The 7903-nt window shown below is 39.7% G+C and overlaps 1 long non-coding RNA gene across 1 annotated transcript; it reads left to right on the forward strand.

Moving 5' to 3' along the window:
• The first annotated feature begins 4856 nt into the window (after nucleotides 1–4856).
• LOC116412110 lies at nucleotides 4857–7644 on the forward strand. The gene is made up of 3 exons (XR_004223559.1): nucleotides 4857–4900; nucleotides 6941–7020; nucleotides 7319–7644. It is a non-coding gene; the product is annotated as an uncharacterized LOC116412110 (long non-coding RNA).
• Nucleotides 7645–7903: the final 259 nt, after the last annotated feature.

The raw sequence follows: 7903 nt of genomic DNA on the forward strand, positions 1-7903 counted from the left end.
ATTTCTATATAATGAAACCGTCACTTCCATTGATTGCCTTATTCGGGTGATGAGCAGAGACCATCTGCTGCCTACTACGGCCTTGGAGAATTTAGAGCAGCCGTCTCTCTGCTCATCTTTGATCAGGTTCTTTCTCACTGCTCTGATCCATTATTGTATTTGTTGTTGGAATGTGCAAAATTAATGGAAATGTAAGACACATCAAGCGGGGTTATTTGATACAGGTATGGGATCCCTTATCTGGAAATCCATTATCCAGAAAGCTTCAAATTACAGAAAAGCTATCTCCCAAAGAATTCATTTTAATCAAATAATTCAAATAAAAAAAAATATTTCCTCTTCCTTTGAAAAAATAAAAGTACCTAGTCCAACTAGAGTCTTACTCCCGAATAGGCTATCTGCCTTACTAAGTTTAGGTCCCTCTACCCTCAAGCTCCAGACTTTCTTGGAGTATAGTTGGATGATGTAGCAGCACTCTTGGGCCCATCTGCCCTATAATCAGACCAGCTATTTGCCTAAACAATCTGCCAGTCCTGTGCCCTGACTCCGTTTAGGAAGATAACCATTCCCATACATACATACATTTATACCAGGCACATGGTTAAAACAAAACACAGATACCTGATGTGACCTTCTGGGGTCAGGCTGCTGCACAGTGCATCCTATCCTTGATAGAACCAAGGGAGGATAAAGACAGTCAAGGAATTTTATCTTGTCACCTGGATGGGTGACATCTACAATTTTGACCCTGTCCGCATTCTCCACCATTTGTTGTGAAAATTTACATACTGAAGGTCATTTAAGATAAAAAAGGTGAAATTTATTTGACATGTATGTAAGTTCTGAGCAAGGTTAAGGATCAGAACAACAGAACAAAGATAGTATAGGGATTTTATAGACTTTGTTACATGCATACGACATAAAAAATGGATGAGTATAGGCATTACCAGTGACAGAGCATAGAGATATCTCTTTACAGCACAGAAAAACAAAGAACTGCTCTTAAAGCCAAACAGGTGGCTCTTCCCTGAAGGCAACGGTAATCAAGGCTAACTTGAGAACAGAATCCATCCAAGTCAGAGGGGCCTGTGGGTAATTGTGCACACACAGAATGTGTAAATCTTCCTTGTCACCAACAAAGATGTCATTAATCCTTATTGGGAGCAAAACAATCCTATTGGATTTAATTCATGTTGAAATTATGGAAAGACCCCTTATACTGAAAACCCCATTTCCCGAGCATTCTGGATAACAGGTCCCATAGCTGTACTGTATATTTCGTAAACTGTAATGAGCAGGGTCTCTTTTCTTCATTCATAGGTCAGTATTTGTATTTAATCAGTAAGTTTGCCTCATACATTGTCCTACTTTACAGTGCTTTATATTATACACATGGTATTAATAATAATATGCTGAATATAACTAATAAAGCTGCTGCTTGCTGGTCACTGGAGATCCTGGTTCCTTATTAAAGACATAGAAAGGCTACACATGAGCCTTGAGCCAAGCTAGAGCGCAGGAAAGTTACTTGAGACATGATGAGATCTCTACCTTCAATGGACATTCAAACTCATTTCACTGAATCAATTTACCTGAAATCAATTAAGGTTCTGGTTGGATGCTGCTGAATTTGAAGCTGAGTACCATGATTACTTCCGGACTGTGATTCTTGCATTGCTGATCAGTAAATATTGCCCTTTTACATCCTTTCCCTTGAGCCACCATTTTGTGATGGGCTGTGTGCTTCCTCAGAGATCAGCTGACAGGAAATAAGTAATGATAATATAGTACAGGTATGGGACCCCTTATTTGGAAAGCCTGTCTCCCATAGACTCCATTTTAATCAAATAATTCAGAATTTTAAAACTGATTTCCTTTTTCTCTGTAATAATAATACAGAACCTTGTACTTGATCCCAACTATGATATAATTACCCCTTATTGGGGGCAGAACAATCCTATTGGGTTTATTTAATGGTTAAATGATTCCCTTTTCTCTGTAATAATAAAACAGTACCTGTACTTGATCCCAACTAAGATATAATTACCCCTTATTGGGGCAGAACAGCCCTATTGGGTTTATTTAATGGTTAAATGATTCCCTTTTCTCTGTAATAATAAAACAGTACCTGTACTTGATCCCAACTAAGATATAATTACCCCTTATTGGGGCAGAACAGCCCTATTGGGTTTATTTAATGGTTAAATGATTCCCATTCCTCTGTAAAAAATAAAACAGTACCTGTACTTGATCCCAACTAAGATATAATTACCCCTTATTGGGGGCAGAACAGTCCTATTGGGTTTATTTCATGGTTAAATGATTCCCTTTTCTCTGTAATAATAAAACAGTACCTGTACTTGATCCCAACTAAGATATAATTACCCCTTATTGGGGGCAGAACAGCCCTATTGGGTTTATTTAATGGTTAAATGATTCCCTTTTCTCTGTAATAATAAAACAGTACCTGAACTTGATCCCAACTATGATATAATTACCCCTTATTGGGGGCAGAACAACCCTATTGGGTTTATTTAATGGTTAAATGATTCCCTTTTCTCTGTAATAATAAAACAGTACCTGTACTTGATCCCAACTAAGCTATATTTACCCCTTATTGGGGCAGAACAGCCCTATTGGGTTTATTTAATGGTTAAATGATTCCCTTTTCCCTGTAATAATAAAACAGTACCTGTACTTGATCCCAACTAAGATATAATTACCCCTTATTGGGGGCAGAACAGCCCTATTGGGTTTATTTAATGGTTAAATGATTCCCTTTTCTCTGTAATAATAAAACAGTACCTGTACTTGATCCCAACTAAGATATAAATAATCCTTATTGGATACAACACAATCATATTAGGTTTAATTAATGTTTAATTGTTTTTTTAGTAGATTTAAGGTATGGCGATCCAAATTACAGCAAGACCTCTTATCCAGAATACCCTTGGTCCCGAGCATTCTGGATAATGGGTCCTATACCTGTACATATAAATCCATGAATTTATTAATCTCACCAAGTATAGCAGCAAAAGTGACTGTTTACTTCTGGTCAAATGTTTTGGTTTTTTTTTTATATAGATTTTTTCATATTATTGTGTTATATACAGTGCAGCCCCCATAGTAATACAGTTATGGAAGTTGTGAGCAGCTTTATGGGCTTTGCCAATCAATTGATTTCCTACAAGCTGGGTGTGAAAAGACTACCAATAGCTCTGGAAGCTGCTGGCTCAGGAGGGAGGGGCCCACAGAAATGCAACTGGGAGACTCACTGTGAGGTGAACTGTTACTGGGCTGTCTGGGAGCTGCAGGTTATATAGGACTTTATGTGCAGAGACCATACAGCACTTACAGCAGGGGGAGCTACTCTCATTACTGGGCTGTGACTCAAACCAAACTGGTGGCCCAGATCTACTAAATAACTGTCACATACATGTGAGCGTGCTGCCTGAAGCCGGGCACTGCCAAAGGGACTAGCCCACAAATACAGGTATAGGACCAGTTATCCAGAATGCTCGGGACCAAGGGTATTCCGGATAAGGGGTATTTTCGTAGTTTGGATCTCCATACCTTAAGTCTGTTAAAAAAAAATCAATAAAACATTAATTAACCCCAATAGGATTGTTTTGCCCCAATAAGGGGTAATTATATCTTAGTTGGGATCAAGTACAGGTACTGTTTTATTATTACAGAGAAAAGGGAATCATTTAACCATGAAATAAACCCAATAGGGTTGTTCTGCCCCAATAAGGGGTAATTATATCTTAGTTGGGATCAAGTACAGGTACTGTTTTATTATTACAGAGAAAAGGGAATCATTTAACCATTAAATAAACCCAATAGGGCTGTTCTGCCCCCAATAAGGGTAATTATATCTTAGTTGGGATCAAGTACATGTACTGTTTTATTATTACAGAGAAAAGGGAATCATTTAACCATTAAATAAACCCAATAGGGCTGTTCTGCCCCCAATAAGGGGTAATTATATCTTAGTTGGGATCAAGTACAGGTACTGTTTTATTATTACAGAGAAAAGGGAATCATTTAACCATTAAATAAACCCAATAGGACTGTTCTGCCCCCAATAAGGGGTAATTATATCTTAGTTGGGATCAAGTACAGGTACTGTTTTATTATTACAGAGAAAAGGGAATCATTTAACCATGAAATAAACCCAATAGGGCTGTTCTGCCCCAATAAGGGGTAATTATATCTTAGTTGGGATCAAGTACAGGTACTGTTTTATTATTACAGAGAAAAGGGAATCATCTAACCATGAAATAAACCCAATAGGGCTGTTCTGCCCCAATAAGGGGTAATTATATCTTAGTTGGGATCAAGTACAGGTACTGTTTTATTATTACAGAGAAATGGGAATCATTTAACCATTAAATAAACCCAATAGGGCTGTTCTGCCTCCAATAAGGGGTAATTATATCTTAATTGGGATCAGTTACAAGGTACTGTTTTATTACTAGAGAGAAAAAGGAAATCAGTTTTAAAATTCTGAATTATTTGATTAAAATGGAGTCTATGGGAGATGGGCTTTCCATAATTTGGAGCTTTCAGGATAACGGGTTTCCGGATAAGGGATCCCATACCTGTACTTCTTACAGTTGTGCTCCTGTTGAGCAGTTATACCTTGTTTTGAACCAAAGGGATTGCTTGTTAATAAAGCTTTGTTGTACCGTTACCTGCCTCTGTGCTGCTTATGTGCCCATAGTCTGGTCCTGTGATAAATTTGACCCCCACCCCCTCGGAAAATATTCTGCAGCCGCCTGTGCCTGGAAGGGAAGTAGCAAGTAATAAAATACACAGTATGTGCTATATACAGTACCCAGGCCCCCGCGCTGTTATATCCTCTCACAGACCCAGGCTGGACATGAGATGAACACTGGTATGTACTGTGGCTGTTATACTCATATAGAATAATTACACACATAAACAAAAAAGAATTTACAACTCGTTATGCAGGTTTATATTTAAGCTCTGGTATTCTCTAGTGTGAATGAGAGTGTGAAATGAAAACATTGCTTTTCCTTGAAACTCATTATATCCTTATATATATATTACGGGGGATATTCTACTATGCTGCCATAGTTTTATGGTATCTCTCTGTACAGGCTATGAGCAAACTTAGGGGGCTGTTCCTGCTGAATTGTGCTTAGTACAGGGGAATCCCTATGTGCCATAGTTTTATGGTATCTCTATACCGGCTATGAGCAAACTTAGGGGGCTGTTCCTGCTGAATTGTGCTTAGTACAGGGGAATCCCTATGCTGCCATAGTTTTATGGTATCTCTCTGTACAGGCTATGAGCAAACTTAGGGGGCTGTTCCTGCTGAATTGTGCTTAGTACAGGGGAATCCCTATGTGCCATAGTTTTATGGTATCTCTCTGTACAGGCTATGAGCAAACTTAGGGGGCTGTTCCTGCTGAATTGTGCTTAGTACAGAGGAATCCCTATGTGCCATAGTTTTATGGTATCTCTATACCGGCTATGAGCAAACTTAGGGGGCTGTTCCTGCTGAATTGTGCTTAGTACAGGGGAATCCCTATGTGCCATAGTTTTATGGTATCTCTCTGTACAGGCTATGAGCAAACTTAGGGGGCTGTTCTTGCTGAATTGTGCTTAGTACAGGGGAATCCCTATGCTGCCATAGTTTTATGGTATCTCTCTGTACAGGCTATGAGCAAACTTAGGGGGCTGTTCCTGCTGAACTGTGCTTAGTACAGGGGAATCCCTATGTGCCATAGTTTTATGGTATCTCTCTGTACAGGCTATGAGCAAACTTAGGGGGCTGTTCCTGCTGAATTGTGCTTAGTACAGGGGAATCCCTATGTGCCATAGTTTTATGGTATCTCTATGTACAGGCTATGAGCAAACTTAGGGGGCTGTTCCTGCTGAATTGTGCTTAGTACAGGGGAATCCCTATGCTGCCATAGTTTTATGGTATCTCTCTGTACAGGCTATGAGCAAACTTAAGGGGCTGTTCCTGCCTGATGGGTCCTGCACCCCCCAATCTGACCCTGTATATGAGGGACTTCCAACAAATATAGAGGGACTGACATGACTGCAGTTTCTATATAAATGTATCACTTCAGTGCAGGTCACGGTCTCCATTTGTACTATTGATATATAAATGTATAATAATATATATAAATATATCATTTTATTTGTTAAAGCCCTTTGGAGTACAGACTATAGGGTGATACTTTTCAGCACCAGGTCTGTGAGGCCCTTTATCCAGCACTGTTTGTTATGTATATCTGCTGTTAGTTCTCAAATCAATATGATACAAAGTTTACAGCCATTGTAGGGTATTTTTTTCTGATTTAAACACATGAAAGCACCGGGCTGCCCACTTTATTGGAACTTTTAGCTCATTTTTTTCAGAACAACCAGCGCCTGAGTCTCAGTGTTGGTTTAGGTGGAGGCTGCAGTTAGAGAGAGGCCAACTCTGTATATAGTATAACTCCCATACTCTGCTCACCGCAATGATCTGACACATATCTCATAGCTGTGACTTGTGCTAGATCTGTTATCTGTACAGGATGAGCTCTCAGTACTCTGTAGCCCAGAGAAACCTCATATCCTCCCCTAATGCTCTCAGTAAGTAGCATTCACTAACCCCCCCATGCTCTGCCCCCCAGATGTGATAAAAGGCACTAAGTTTGCCCAGGAGCAGTAACCCATAGCAACTAATAAGATGTTTGCTTTTAAACAGGTGACCAGTAATTCCTACCTGCTGATTGGTTGCTATGGGTTACTGCTCCTGGGCAAACTTACTGCCTTTTATTACATAACCCCATATATGTTTTACTCTCCAGTAAAAATAAGTTGGGGAAAGGGGGTTGCACCTGTGACATTTATTCAATATATATATTAGCTTTTTTTGTTTGTTAAAGCAATTATTTCTGTGTGCTGTTTAATGCAGGAAGAAGGAGAGTTGTGGGGGAGACATGATGGAGCGCTACAGGCACTTACACAGGATCATTCTCATGGTTGTTCTGCAAGGTAAATCCAACCCTCCCTATAACCTACACATAATCCAGTGTTACAAAACATAATATCGCTGCCTCGCCTTGGAGTGGGGCATTTACATACTGGCATATTACATTTTAGCTGCCACAATAAGGCCCCAGAAACAAGGCCATATAGGGAAAAAATGTCCATAAATATGTACAAAAATATGCATTTTAATATAGTTTATTAGACAATTATTACATTGCAGACTTTAATTGCCCAGACTGTAGAGCTTTGTGCTTCAGTCTCTATGTGCTGTTTGTGTTGCACTAATGTGTCTGTTTCTCAGGGGGGTTCCCAGGTTCGTACAGTCAGGATTGGGCCATTACCCTCCCTGAATCCATCAGAGCATTGAGAGGATCCTGTGTGGAGATTCCCTGCGCATTCACCCTCCCCAGGGGCAACAAGGACTTCAGTCTGGTTTGGTACAATATAGACTCTACTCCTGACGAAATAATATTCAGCCAACAGGATCCCTCTGATGTGAGTGAGGGTTACAGAGGCCGCACTTCCCTGGTCGGCAATGAGCCAAACAGCTGCTCCCTGAGGATTAATGATGTGCGAGAGAGTGAGACTTATTATCCCTATATAAATGGGTATTGTTATGCCTTCCCTTTCACTACGTGTCAGCGTGTGAGGGTTCAAGTCTCAGGTAAATCTCCATGGGAAATATCAGCTAAACCCAACAAAGCACCTGTGAAATATCAAATCCAACTATTACATGTGTATTTATACAATTGCATGGGGCTGCTGTACACAGTCCTTTTGTAACACATTTTCCTACTGCCTCCTATTCACATTGGGGAATACAATATGCCTAAGGAAAATTCCATTCACTTGTATAGTATCTGCCTCCATCCCTCCACTTTGATAA

Source organism: Xenopus tropicalis, chromosome 7 (assembly GCF_000004195.4).
Source record: "Xenopus tropicalis strain Nigerian chromosome 7, UCB_Xtro_10.0, whole genome shotgun sequence".
NCBI lineage: Eukaryota > Metazoa > Chordata > Amphibia > Anura > Pipidae > Xenopus > Xenopus tropicalis.